Here is a 15,415-nt window from a genome sequence, read left to right on the forward strand (position 1 = left end):
CAGACCCTGCTTAGCTAAGGGGACAAGTCATGCTTGCTACCACAAGACTAGCTTTCCTCAACCACAAGACTACAGCACTTACGCCCTAGGGCTGCCTGGGATGCAGGAGAGGGCCTCACCCTACTCCCAGCATCTCCCTTCACCACACCGCTGCTTGTGTGGGTGTGCAGTGCGGTAGAGGAGAGGGCAGCAGCTGCTCATCTGTCAGGGAAGGCAGGTGAGCTCCTGGTTTCCCTGCAACCCACCCAGCATTCCCAGCGAGGTCGTGTGCACAACCCCATATTGTAGTGATATGGGAAAGCAGGAGGAGAAAAACGGAATGTTTCTGGATAAAGCTTAGTTAAGCAAACATAAGAGATTGCAAGATAGAATACAACAGAAACCTCCACTAAAAGCTTTAATGTTTTTAAAAGCTACCCTTCTACTTCTGAAAGAGCTTAGATCGGTGTTTATATCCAATGTTCTTTTTTTCCTTGCTGCTGAGCAATCTGCTGCAGTTTGTTTTGAGAGCCTACCAAACACTTATTCCTAACCTTAAAAAAAAATAAAATCAATTATCTGAGAAACAATAAAAAAAAATCTTATTGCATGCTCTTTAAAAAAAGAGAGAGAGAGATACAAAAGGTTAAGCAGAGCAGCCGGCATCTGCACACTAATGACATGATTGTTATGATAGGTGTTTGCTTTACCCTGGAGTGGTAACATTATAATTCATCTACCTCTGAATGAGCGGCGACAATTAATGCAGTCAATGTGTCCCACGTGTTCCCTGTAGCATTAACAAGGCAGCTCAAGGCCCCTTGGCAGACACTGGGCTGAAAATTGAGACGGCTTCCCATTTGAATGTGATCCTGATTACCTCAGCAGGGCCACCTGCTGCTTAGTGGCTGCTCTTTTTTGTGTCAGCAGCCTCCATTTGTAGTGCCTCAGGGGAGCACAACCTTGAGGGCAAGCCCAGCTGACACCAGTCTGGTGGAACACTGGCTGAACAATCCGGTAGGCACCCGCCGACCACTTTTCAGTTGCCTCACTTTCTGGAAAGCCGTTCGAACAATGGGCCTGTTTGTTTTACCACAGCAAGGCCACCTCAAGTGAGTAGAGCAGTGCTTTGCAAAGTGTGACAAAGACTGCTGTCACCAGTGCTTTTGTTTAATCAAAGTATGCTGTTCCTTTTATTAAATATATATCTCAAAGAACAACAACAAACTTTGCCGGCTTCACAAGATTTCAGGAGATTATAACAGGCTTGCAAGTAGTGCAGCGGGGAAATGCTTGTCTAACAAGCAGAAGGTTGCCGGTTTGAATCCCCGCTGGTATGTTTCCCAGACTATGGGAAACACCTATATCGGGCAGCAGCGATATAGGAAGATGCTGAAAGGCACCATCTCATACTGCACAGGAGATGGCAATGGTAAACCCCTCCTGTATTCTACCAAAAAAAACCCCACAGGGCTCTGCGGGCGCCAGGAGTCGAAATTGACTTGATGACACACTTTACCTTTACTTGTGTGACCTAGAAAGCTGAAAGCAGTCCACCACCCATGTTGTGTAGCCTGTCAGGCACTTGATAACTCCCTCTGGGCCAATGGAACCACCAGGAGGTCTGTCAAACAGCTTGTGGGCTGTGATACATATCTGGAAAACTGCATTCGGCTGCATTCATGCTTTGTGCAGCAGCCACATAGTACAATGTTCCTGTGTAGTCTGGTTGTTGGTTTCTGTTGTTATTTTGCTACAAAGCTGGCAACCTGGGGGTAACAGCACAGGAACAGTATGCCTGCCAACATTTTACAGGTAGAAATAAGAACACTCTTGTGAGCACCCCAATTTTCACACAAAGGAACACTACTCTGCTCTGCCTTCTGTGCTCTGTAATAATTTATTCTGCACTTGCCTGTCTTCTACTGATTTATAAGCCGAGGGTACATAGGAACATAGGAGCTGCCATATACTGAGTCAGACCATTGGTCTATCTAGCTCAGTATTGTCTTCACAGACTGGCAGCGGCTTCTCCAAGGTTGCAGGCAGGAATCTCTCTCAGCCTTGTCTTGGAGAAGCCAGGGAGGGAACTTGAAACCTTCTGCTCTTCCCAGACGGCTCCATCCCCTGAGGGGAATATCTTGCAGTGCTCACACATCAAGTCTCCCATTCATATGCAACCAGGGTGAACCCTGCTTAGCTATGGGGCCAAGTCATGCTTGCTACCACGAGACCAGAGGGTGTTTGTTTGTTTGTTTGTTTGTTTGTTTGCTTGCTTGTTTGGTGTGTGTGTAGACACACACACACTAATTGTCCTGCAATATGTTATCAGCTGTTCAAAATAATCTTCAGTAGCTGCAGTGTGTGGAATGGCAGGCTGTGTAATGCAAGGGTGGTTCCAGGGGATTGGGGGGGGGGAGTTCCCTCAGATAAGTAGTTTGCCTCCCACCACCTACCCCCCATTTCTGTTTCAGAAATCTAATATGAGGGACACAGCTCACCCACCCACAAATGCCCTTTGCCCCTTCTGTGCCCCCGTCTCTTTTTCCTGGTGCCCCCACTGTGTGTACTGTGTGGAGCTGGAGTGTTGTCGTGTCTGACAGCACAGACAAGACAGGGAAGGACTTTGCATGCAGAACGGCCTGAGTTCAGTCCCATGTAGGACTGAGTACAGAGGCTGTCTAAAACCCTGGAGAGTCGCTGCCAGTCAATACTGGTAAGGCAAAAAGGGGCAGTTACAGCATATGACACAGCAATTCTAGTTCAGGACTGCAATTCTGCATTGTGCACTCATGGCACACAGGGTCCAGCTCCACTAGGGCTCTAAAACAGGCCTACCCATCTCCACCAGGTGCCTCTACACACACTAGGGATGTGCATTTCGTTTCGGATAAAAAACGTTTTGTGAACAAAACAGGCCATTCCGGCTGTTTTGTAGCCAAAACAAAACACCCAATGCTCAAAACAGAAAATTTTGTAGACAAAACAAAACGTTCCTGTTTCGGATACAAAATGTTTTGTTGTTTCGGCTGTTTTGGAACTCCTTTTGCAATCGCAGAAAGTCTTTCTCCTTCAGTCTCCATTTTTAGTTTTGACATCTGTTTGAATTTCCAGCCCTTCCAGCCCGCAGATTGGCCAGCAAAAGCATGGGCTGATCTGCTGGCAATTGCCTCCTTATTCCTTTTAAGCAAATTTAAGGGTAAATTTTACCCTCATTGGCCAGTGGGGCGGTGTGCATTTCATTGTTGTTGTTTCACACTGTTGTGTGTAGATCAATTGCATCTTGGGCGGGGGGGATGTGGATGTGCATGACCTTTGGAAATCTGCCTGATTTTTTCCAAAGCTCTGCTGTTGTTGATGTGTGATGTTGATGTTATTTGGGGTGGACTGGGGGCAGAAAGGGGGCTCTAGGGGCAGAAGAGTGGTTCAGGTGGTAGTGCCCCAATGGGTGCCTGCTGCCACCCAGATTCCAAAGGAATTGGGAAAAGGGCTGATTTTTAAAGAATTTCTGAAGTTGAAATGTCTTTGGGGCAGATTCGGGGCAGAAAGGGGGCCTGAGGGGCACAACAGTGGGTTGGGTGGCAGTGCCCCAAGGGGTGCCTGCCACAACCCAGATTCCAAAGGAATAGGGCAAAGGGCTGATTTCTTAGGAATTGTTGGAAGTTTACACTTCTGTAAGGTTCCCCCCCACCCCAGGGAATAATGGAGGTTTCAGCGGACCTATAACTCCACCTGGGGGGCACTGGGGTGGCCGGGAGTGAGTGGTGGTGTAGTGCACATAGGGTTCCAACCACCCCCATAGGTTGCTGGGTTCTGTTGTTTCTGAGGTGTTCTGAGTATAGATTCTCTGGTAGCATATGAGATTTTCAATGACAAACCATGAATCCTCTCTCATATGCTACCAGAGAATCTGAATCAGAAACAACAGAAACCAGTACCCCATGGGTTAGCAAACCATGGGGGTGGTTGGCACCCTATGTGGTCTACACCACCACTCGCTCTGGGCCACCCTGGTGCCCCCCAAGTGTAGTAATGGGGCAGGAATTATGGAGGTCCATCATTCCCTATGGGGAACTTTACAGACACGCAAACTCCATTACAACTTTAAAAATCAGCCTTCTGCCCAATTCCTTTGAAATAATTCTGGCAGCTTCCTTGCCCCCACTGGGCACTACCACCCACCCTACTCTGTTCTGGGCCACCCCTTTCCCCCCTACATGAAGCTATACTTTTGCTAAAACCTTCATTCTTCCCTAAGGGAAAAATCCTATACCTCAAAAATTCACCAAAATCCAGCCCTTTGCCCAATCGCTCTGAAATTTGGGTGGTAGTTTCCACCCATTGGGCACTACTACCCCCACCCACTCGTTTTTCCCTGGGGCCATTTTTTAAAATCCAAAATGTTTCAGATTTGGATTTTGCAATTTCGAACAAAGAACAAAATTGGGGTGTTTCAGATTGGCTGGTTTCGAACAAAGAACAAAACGGGGGTATTTTGGATTTGAGCCAAAAACAAAACAGAAAACAAAACAAAATGCACAACCCTAACACACACTCTTCTGAGTGTGCTGCAGCTTATTCAATAAACAGTAGAACCTCCCTCTCTTGAGTCTTACCAGCAGTATCTTGTTGCTGATGCTGACTCTCCCCGAGGCCCCTGGAGTGCAAGCTACTCCCAGCAGAAGCAGTGCAGGTGGCTTTAGAGAAGAACCTGAGGCAGAATGCTACCCGTAAGATGCAGGGTGTTTTTTTTGTTTTTGTTTTTGCTTCCACTGAATATCCCTGCTAAGCTGCAGAGTGATTGGGAGCTGTCAAAGAGCCCTGTGGGAGCCACTCCCCATCTTATGCACCTTTAGAGTTTAATGGCACAAAGGGGTCTAGGCTATACTATGCTAAACAAAGGCCTTTTTCAATCAGCATGGCACACATAATATTAATTGACCAATGGATTAGAAGAAACACCATATGTTGCACTCCCAATCCCATACCATGCCAGATTTTATGATCTATCACTTGAAAAGACCAAGTAAACAGATTACTATTTCCTTACGGTAGTACAGAGCTCTTGCCCTCTGTATCAATAAGTGATTATCTGGCTTTTAGATATACCATCTCCAAAAGCTGGATAGAATCCATGAAGCACTTTTGGAAAATCTATGTAACTTTTGAACTGAGAAATAAGATGCATGTATTCATAGGAAAGGAAACAAATTGGATTTTGCCAAGGACTAGCATTTGCTCCTATTTCCTGCAGTATTTGCGTTTCACAGTTATTATATTTTCAAGCACAATGCTAGAGTTTTGAGCTACCCAATATCATTGGATCAATAGCGTCAGTGCAATACAGTGTACTGCAGTACATAAGAAACACCTAGATTATTAAATTAAGTCAATTTACTAGAGTGTAAAGCCTCTTGATGGTTTGTTTGTAATCAGCAAAAACACCTTCAGGGAATGAGAATTAATGTTCTTTAGACTTTTTTAATGTGGTGCAATGCTATTCCAAATTATAATCCAAGCATATGTATAACATAGAGGCATCGTTATTTTAAGCAGATAAAAGTATCCTTTCTTAGAGGGTTGCGTGCTTATGCTCTAGGCCTTTCTACTGTTTACTTTGGCAAGCTACAAAATGAAGAATAGTTCTCAGATTCACTACCAATTTGCATGAATTGTTTATATGGACTATATATTTTTAAAATGAAGAAATGTTATATTTTCCTGTTCCTTTCACTTTCACTTGGCAGCAGAATGTGTTATACAATATATTAATGAGTTTCTCTTGGTATTCCTTGTGGCTGGCATTTAGGAAATTTCCTGAGCACTTGACCAGTCCCCTCACATAAGCAGCACACAGGCAGCATACAGGAGCTGTGGCCAAGCTCACAGACCAGTTTCACTCTTATGTTTGTGGGAATGGACAGGACCGGATCCAAGCTGGCAGTGGCCCGTGTGCGGTGGCCCTGCCCCCCATGTCTGACGTCAAACGTGCCCAGCTAGCTATGCCAGACATCAGACATGGGGGCGTGGTCTACCCTCCAAACGGGCCCGCACAGCCCTGTTTGGAAAGGAGATCAGCCCACGCTGCTTTGAGCAGTGCAGGCCGGAACAACTCTCTCTGTCTTAAAGGCAGGGAATGCCATTCTGGCCACACTGCCAATGTAGCACGGGCCAATCTCTCTCCTAAACAGGGTTGCGTGGCCTCGTTCGGGAGGGAAATCGATTGGCCCCGCTGCATTGGCAGCGGGACCCAGAATGGCTCTCCCTGCCTTTAAGTCAGGGAGAGTCACTCTGGCCGAGCTGCCAATGCAGTGCGGGCCGATTTTGGCTCCAACGGGGCCACACAGCCCTGTTTGGGACCAAAATAACGCCCCCACATCTGACGTCAGATGCAGGGGGTGTGTCGTTCCACAATTGCGGCCCCTGATTGAGCACGGCCCAGGATCTTTGAACACGTTCGCTCAATGGTGGTTTTGCCCCTGGGAGTGGATGCCTCCAGGAAGGGACTATACTGTACATACAGCTACCATGATTTTCATGACTGCAGCCACCATTTCTTGGGGTGGCAGATCAAGAGTGCATGTGGGTTCCTCCAAGTTCATGGGCAGGCTCCATCCATGCAAAGGTGCTCTTTGGATGAACTGAGGGCTCCATGTGGGGTGAGTGCAGCCACTGAACTTTGTATGGTTGCAATTGCAATGAATGAATGAATGGCCAGAAAGGGGGTTAGCAGCAACCCACATGGAAATGACAGTTCTAATGGTAGTGACTGGAGACCCAATATGATCCTGCCAGCAGCCTCTGCACACTTCCAAGGTGCTTATAGGAAGCCCCCATAAATGTAAACTTGCCAACATGATTGTCCTTTCCAAAAATTATTATTCCCAAGTCTCTGCTAGGGATCTCTTTCTTGCTTATGTGACAGGATCATATCCATATCCAGAAAAATAGAAAGGTGGTTAATCTACATCTAAGCTTACTAGTGTCCTAGTGTCAAACTCAGGACATTTTAACAGAATGCCTATAGGTGTTTGTATCTCCCTTTCTGTTGACTCTCTGAAGTCACCCATGGAAATCTTTGAATAACTGAGGGCAGATACAACACCAGCTTGTTGGCATTCACTGCTTTTGATGAACAGCAACAAGCTGCCCTGCTCCCCGACCTCTGGTCAGGAGCCAGTGCTCATGACTGGAGCACCCCACCCCTCTCCTCACTACCACCTCCTTGGCTTAGGTGCCACCCCTTTTCCTGCTCAGCGCTGGCCTCCGCTGCTGCCACACACCAGTACTATTGCCTTTTCACATGGCATGCACAAGGCAGCATCAAGCAGGCCTCCAGCCAGCAGTGCCAGCTGGCCTCTCCTCTGTGTTGCTGCACCAACACCAGCACCCCCTCCACCACCACCCCTTCCTGCTGTCTCTTTGCTTCAGTACCAAACTTGTCTGGAGATGGACAACGTCTGGTCAGCCGAGGCAATCCTGAGAACTGTGTGGACGTAAAGTAGGTTCTCTGTCTCTATACTGTATCTATATATCTATATCTATGCCTATGCGAGTTTTTTTCTAGAGGATTTTATTGTTAATCCCTGCACTGTAAACCTTTATAATGCATGCATCTAGCTGCTAGTGGAAACAAGATCATGGACTAGATGAACTACTGTCATGATCCACTACAAGTACCAGTATGCTGATGTGTTCTTATTTCAACTGACTCCTATTGACATTGACCATTTAGAAGTGAATAAGGTTTATTTCCTTGTCATTTTCCTACTTCTTCCAAAAATCTACATCTGTTAAATCAAGGAGAGTATGATTATTGCAAACTGCAAAGCAAGCACAAGCTCATTGTGCTGTAGAAATTCACATATCATCAAAGACAAATTTTAAACCATATGCATTTCAACTCCCTCATTTCAGATACATTCCACTTCAGACATATTTTATAGTTTCAGATCATTTCAAAAGAAATGTGCTCTGCTCAATAGCATCAATGGTAAATTAACAAACCATGTAGAAATCGAACCTTGATGAAAGAAGAGTAGAACATAGGAAGCTGCCATATACTGAGTCAGACCATAGGTCCATCTCACTTAGTATTGTCTACACAGACTGGCAGCGGCTTCTCCAAGGTTGCAGGCAGGAATCTCTCTCAGCCCTATTTTGGAGAAGCCAGGGAAGGAACTTGGAGCCTAGATGCTCTTCCCAGAGTGGCTCCATCCCCTAAGGGGAATATCTTACAGTGCTCACACTTCTAGTCTCCCTTTCATATGCAACCAGGGTGGATCCTGCTTAGCTTAAGGGGACAAGTCATGCTTGCTACCACAAGACCAGCTCTCTTCCCACCAGACCAGCTCTCTTCCCACCAGAAAGATCAAGACATTTTCCCTCTCATACCTATATGTGTTTATGTGAAATACAATTGTGATATTAGAAAGTGGACTGTATGGCAAAACTAAACCAAAGGTGTGCCTATATCAGCTGGATAGACATCATGATAGAACATTTTCCCCTCTGTAAGCTTTTCACGAGAACCAGCTCAGGATAGAGGTACTCAATTCATTTGCAGGTAGGCACCCTAGCCTGCCACTTCATTTAGAAATTGGTGCTCTCTAGTGCAAGGCTGCACAACTTTGCTCTTTCAACTATGGTTGGACTACAACTCCCATCATCTCTATTAGTTACTGTAGATGGAACTGATGGTATTTGTAGTCCAACAATACTTGGAGGATTGAAGTTGTACAGCCCTGCTCAAGTGGATCTCTCTGATAACTAATGTTCCAATCTACCCTTTCAAGGAAAATCTGCTGTACTTACCCATGACTAAGTTTCCTATCCTGCAACTTCAAATATCATGCTCAAACACGTACTCATAGGCATTTCTACATGTGAGGAGGAGTGCTTCAGCTTTCCATCTCAAGGAGAAGACTGGAGCTCCTCCAGCAACACTCTGAGGCTATTCTCATGGCCAGCAAAAATTGGGCTAGGAGAGCCTAGCCTGATTTTTGCTGGTTGTGTAAACCACCGGGCTCGCAGGGTTTTTTGCCCCAATATGCATCACTTTACACTTGCTTACATTGAATTGCATTTGCCATTTTGTCTCGCATTCACCCAGTCTGGAACTCCTCACAATCTGTTGTGGACTACCCTAAATAGTTTAGTGTCATCTGCAAATTTGGCTACTTCCCTGCTTACCCCAATTTCTAGATCATTTATGAATAAGTTAAAGAGCAGTGATCCCTGGGGGACCCCACTTCTTACTTCGCTCCATTGTGAAAACTGTCCATTTATTCCTACCTTCTGTTTCCTGTCCTTCAACCAGTTACCAATCACACTTGAACCTGTCCCCTTATCCCATGATTGCTAAGTTCACTCATAAGCCATTGGTGGGGAACCTTGTCAAAAGCTTTTTGGAAGTTCAAGTATACTATGTCAACCAGATCACCTTTATCCACATGCCTATTTATTTATTTATTTATTACATTTATAAACCACCCCATCCAAAGTCTCTGGGAGGTGTATGACAAATTTAAAAAGACCTAAAAAACACACACCATTTAAAACACAGTTCTAAAAACAATATAAAAACAATTCACAAACAATTTTTAAAACAATTTAAAACTAATTAAAATGCTTTAAAAAACAATTTACAAACCTTGGAAGGCCAGGCCAAACAGGTAAGTTTTTAGGGCTCTCTTAAAGGCCAACAGCAAGCCTAAACTGCAGATATCTGCTGGGAGTGTATTCCATAGGCCAGGAGCAACTACAGAAAAGGCCCGGATCCGAGTCGCCACCAGGAATACTGGTGGCAACTGGAGACGGACCTCTCCAGATGACCTCAATGAACAATGGGGATCATACTGAAGAAGGCGTTCTCTAAGATAGCCCGGACCTAAGCCGTTCAGAGCTTTAAAGGTAATAACCAGCACTTTGTATTTCACCCGGAAACATACTGGCAGCCAGTGCAACTGTTTTATGACAGGCATAATATGGTCTCTTTGGTTACCCCAGAAACCAGTCTGGCTGCCACATTTTGAACTAACTGAAGTTTCCGAACTACATACAAAGGCAGCCCTGACATATAATATAGCTAGTATAATTATTTGATTAAAGCGATTGTTGTAGTTTCATAGCCAACGTGTATAACTGAATGAAGGGGAATTGCTGATAAGGGGGAATTGCTGATAAGGGGAATTGCTCCCACTTAAAAGGTTGTTAGTATGATTTACTTCTGTCTAAAACAAAAGATAAAAGTAACTCGTGTGTGTGTGTGTGTGTGTGTGTACGTACGTGAAAGAATGCATGAGTGAGCAAAAGACATACCAGCCCCGAAGACAGGATAAATGTTGGGAAGAAGATACAGAAATGCCCCAAAACAACCAGAGAAAACTGGATAAAATGCCGAAGGCAGCAGGAAAGGAGTAGCTCAAACAAGGACCATGGTCAGTCCAGAGATAAGGACGGAAGCCAATATAGAACAGCAAATAACTTCAAAGGCAGGCAACCCTTTTAAAGTCAGGCATCAACAGAGGTTTTCTCTGAGAAGCACAGAAGATCATGGGGTGCCCAGCTTCTCCCAACACCCCATTTTAAAGACTGATCACCTTTAAATGGGGCTGGTAAGTATGCATGTGTGTGTCAGTGAATGGACTATAGTTTAGCTAATACTTAGGGTGTAACAATAAACTGATGAACTAAATCCAGCTGGTGTCCAGGATCTGTTTTCTTTGTATTAGCCTATCTGAAGCAATACTCCTAATTAAAGGTAACCCCCTGAATAACTGGTCACAGCTCCACATAGAGCGCATTGCAGTAGTTGAGCCTGGAGGTTACCAGCTGATGCACCACTGTTTTGAGGTTGTTCACTTCAAGGAATGGATGCACCTGTCAAATCAACCGAAGTTGACAGAAAGTGCTCCTGGCTGTAGCCTTCACCTGAGACACCAGGGTGAGGCCAGGATTCAAGATCACTCCCAAGTTGTGTACCTGTTCCTTCTGGGGGAGTGTAACCCATCCAGCACAGGAAGATCTAACTCATCCCTTAAATTCCGATCCCCCACAATGAGTACCTCTGCCTTGCTTGGATTCAGCTTCAATTTGTTATCCCTCAACCAGCCCATTACTGCCAGTAGGCAGGCGTTTAGGGAGTGAATGCCACTTCATGATGATGATTATGATGATTGATGATGATTTGGGTGTCATCAGAATACCGATAACACCCTGCACCATATCTCCTGATGACCTCACCCACGGTTTAACGTAAATGTTAAAAAGCATTGGTGACAGAATGGAGTCCTGAGGGACTCCATATAATGGATGGACTCAGAATGGAGTCCTGAGGGGCTCCCAATTTAAAGAGAAACTGCCACCAAGCTCCACCATCTGGAATCTGCCTGAGAGATAGGAGCAGAGCCACTGCAAAGCAGTGCCTCATGTCCCCAATTCCCCCAGGCAATCCAGAAGGATACCATGGTCAATGGTATCAAATGCCACTGAGAGATCCAAAAGAACCAACAGAGTCACACTCCCTCTGTCGATTCCCTGGTAAAGGTCATCCATCAGGCCGACCAAGGCAAACTCAACTCCATAGCCCGCTCTAAAGCCAGTTTGAAATGGGTCTAGATAATCGGTTTCCTCCTAAACTGCCTGAAGCTGGTTAGCCACCACTCTCTCAATCACCTGGCCCAACCATGGGAGATTGGAGACCAGTCTATAACTATCCATCACTGAGGAATCTAGGGAAGTCTTCTTAAGAAGTGGTCTAATCATTGCCTCCTTGAAACAAGGAGGCATCCTACCCTCGCTCAGCGATGAGTTAATGATATTAACTGGGCTCTCTCCAACAATTTCCTTGCTAGATAGAAGCAGCCAAGTCGGCCAAGGATCCAGAGAACAAGTGGTAGGCTGCACCACCCCAAACAGCTTGTCCATGTCATCAGGCATCACAGACTGAAACTGATCCAATCTAATACTGCAAGAGGAATTGCTGGACACCACCTTAATAGACTCTGCAGAAACAGTGGAGTCCAAGTCGGCCAGAATACAAGAGATTTTGTCCACAAAGAACCCATGAAAAGCATTGCAGCAGAACAAAGTCCCTGGGGATTGGTTCGAACTGGAAGGAGCCTAAATCAGACTCCTTACAACCCAGGACAGCTCTGCTGGATGCAAACCTGCAGAAGCAATGTGGGCAGACCAGAATTGTTTTTTTGCCGCACACACCGCCTCTGTATAAACCTTCAAATGGGCTCTATGCTGTGCCCTGACACATTCAAGCCAAGTTTTCCTCCATTTGCGCTCCAGTCGCCTACCTTGCTGCTTCAGATCCTGCAAGTCCTCTGTATACCACGGGGCTACTTTTAAAGCAGGTCAGAAGGGATGCTTAGGAGCGATCATGTCTACTGCCCTGGTGAGTTCCCTATTCCAGGTTCCCACCAGGGCATCGACAGAATCACTGACAGGACAACATTAAAACCCTCCAAGGTTTTTTGGAATACTACTGGATCCAGCAGCCATCTCAGGTGGACCATCTTAATAGGTCCTCCACCCCTGCAGGGCTGAGTTGTGGCTGTGAAACCAACCTTAACTGCAAGTCCCACCCTGGACCTGTCACTCACCCTCAACAGCATGCCACTCACAGTTCCAGTGACATTCATTTGAAGAGGTGAACAATGTGTCTATGATGGTGAGTGTTTCCGTGATCAGAAAGCTGGCGTGCCCCAGCCTCCCAAACACAGAAACGCCCAGCATCACAGATACGGTGTTCACTTCTTCAGACAAATGCAGCTGAAATTGTGAGCAGTGCACTGCCAGGGTGAGTGATGGGGCCAGGTCAGGACTTCTGGCCGTGCTTTGGACATTCTTTCTCGAATGTTTGAATAAGGCTTCTGAAGACCCAGAATATACAGATTGCAGCTTTTATGCTTTTCAACAATTGCTAGCCCTGTTAGGTGTTCAAAGAGAATGCTGTCAAACATGCTGACAGGGCTGGAAGAAGTCCAGTCCCCAGCCTGTCACTTCCTGCCCCACTCTTCATACTGAGACCAGTGCTGATCTGAAGAGACAAACACTGTAAGTGTGACTGCCTCCATTTCCATGATCAGAAGACTGGAGTGCCCCAGTCTCCTGATCAAGGAAACAGAGGCAGAAATGCTTAAAATGGTGGCATTCACACGTAACACAAAACCAGAGGTCCCTTCACCTCATTTCAGAAACTGTACATCAGAATGTGGGCAACTATAGTTTTATGAAGAAATTGACCCACAGTTTCCCTTTCCAAACTGTCTTTTGTACCTTCAGTGTGTGTTTTGCTGCTTTTAACTCCAATTCCCGTCCAGTTACATAATCTCAGATGGCCGTTCTGTCGGTTCCTGATTCCCGAGATGTTCGGGGCTCTAGGACCCATGAAAGGCCTTTTCGGTTGCTGCCTCGCTCCTTTGGAACTCTCTCCCCCTACAGATCCGGCTAGCCCCTTCCTTACCGATCCTTCCTAACTATTGAAGACTTTTCTTTTTCGCCAGGCTTTTGCCCTGTAGTTTATTTTTCTGTTCTTTGGTAGTTATTTTAGTTTTTAATTTAGAATGTAATTTTTAATGTTGCCTGTTTGCATCTTGTTGTGCAATGCCCGGAGTCTCCGGAGTGGGCGGTATATTAAATGTCCCAAATACATAAATAAATAAATTCCCAGTGCCAGTATTTCGTCCAAACACTGGCACTGCAGTTTCCCCCTTATGCAACTCGAGCCAGGGCTCCAGTTCATTAAAGAATTAACTTCCTTCATTAAAGAAGGAAGCCCCGGCAGCCAGTTCCCCCTCTTCTCTGCAGTCAGCAAAACTGAAAAGGGGGTGCTCTTTGGACGGGAGAGCAGGGGTGGGGGCGGAAGGCATATTACATCTGAAGGCGACCAATGTTAGTCTCTTCCGACAAATGCTGCTCTAAGTGTGAATCTGTAGGACAGGAGAGTGAGTGACAGGTTGGGGGCAGGACTTCTGACCCCCTAGTATGTTCAATGGCATTCTCTTTGAATAACTGAACAGGGCTGCTGTTTCTATAGAAAATGTAAAACAAATTTTTCTGGCGCTTCCCTCTCATTGTTGAGAAGTGCAAGTTGTTCAGAAATTGTTGTTGTGCTTTAAAATCAGAAGTGCCTGCCTTCACATTACAGGCAGAGTGCTTTCCATGTCTAAATTGTAACACGAAGCTCTCACCACATCACAGGCATATCAGAAAGAATGAAGGGCTATATAGCTGTTGGTTGCTGCTTGAACTAGTATGTGGTCTTCTCCATGATGGAATCAGTCTCCTGTCACAGGATTACTTCTCCTGCCTTCTTGCAGTTTGTGCTGTAACGAGATGCTGTGAATGAACTAGAGATTACAGTTAACGGTACATCACTGTAGCAGGGTTCAGCATGATTTCAGGATTTAATACCCTTCAGCCTTTCTTCCTTTAATTTCAGTGCTATGCTAAGCTCCTATCTATAATACTGTGGTGGTGTTTGATGGGCGGGTGAGCAAGGAGAGATTCCCAATGGACTGTTCCACTGAAACTGACAATTTAGAAACCAAACCATAGATTTGTTTTCCACTCAGAGTGATCTGGCAAACTTTGAAGTGTATCCCTGATATCGTACCCGCCCCCCTTTTGCCTCCCCCTCCATCAAACATTAGCGTTATTCAGCAGACAGCCAATAAATAGCTGTATGTTTCAGGGAAATATGTGCTATTTTTAAAGAAAACCTATTAAAGAGGGGAGAGAAAGAGAAAGAGCATGTAATCTGTACACCATCTGTTGCCTATTGCAATTGGCACTGACACAAGGGCCTTTTTAAAAAACATTTTAGACCATGAAGCAAGCATATAGATCATTTCTACCTTGTACTTTTCCCATCTCATTATTGGAATTTATTCCCAGGCTTTGTTGTCAGTGGAGTACCCCCTTCTAATTGTTTCTTCCATGTGCTGTAAATCTGTCCACCAATCAGTAAAAGCCATGGAACATGAAACCAAGACCTAGCCATTTCCTCGGCTTACCCATTGCATCTGCTGGTGTGCAGTGTTGAAATAAAAATGAAACATGCTTGCACTCTTTCTTTCCCTATCAGGCTGCAATGCACGGCCTTTTCATTTCACTTGAGGAATTTTTAATATTCAGGCCATACCCTGTGCATGAAGTCATTTCCCCTCAATATAATTGTAATGGTAATATGCATGGCCTAACAGGCCATGGCATGGCTGGCTGCTTGCCACAGCTGAGCCTCTGACTCAAGATTTTAATTCTGTCATGCCTCATCTGGTTTTATGTACTCTTTTGTAGTTACTTCACAAATTTATGGGAGAGTTCCCATTGAGATGGTCTATGCTACTGACGTTTCTCTGAAGACATCACACTCAACTAATGAAGGATACCCAAATATGTGCATTGATAACCTGCATGTGGA

This window comes from Hemicordylus capensis, chromosome 3, assembly GCF_027244095.1.
Source record: "Hemicordylus capensis ecotype Gifberg chromosome 3, rHemCap1.1.pri, whole genome shotgun sequence".
In the NCBI taxonomy this organism is placed as follows: Eukaryota; Metazoa; Chordata; class Lepidosauria; order Squamata; family Cordylidae; genus Hemicordylus; species Hemicordylus capensis.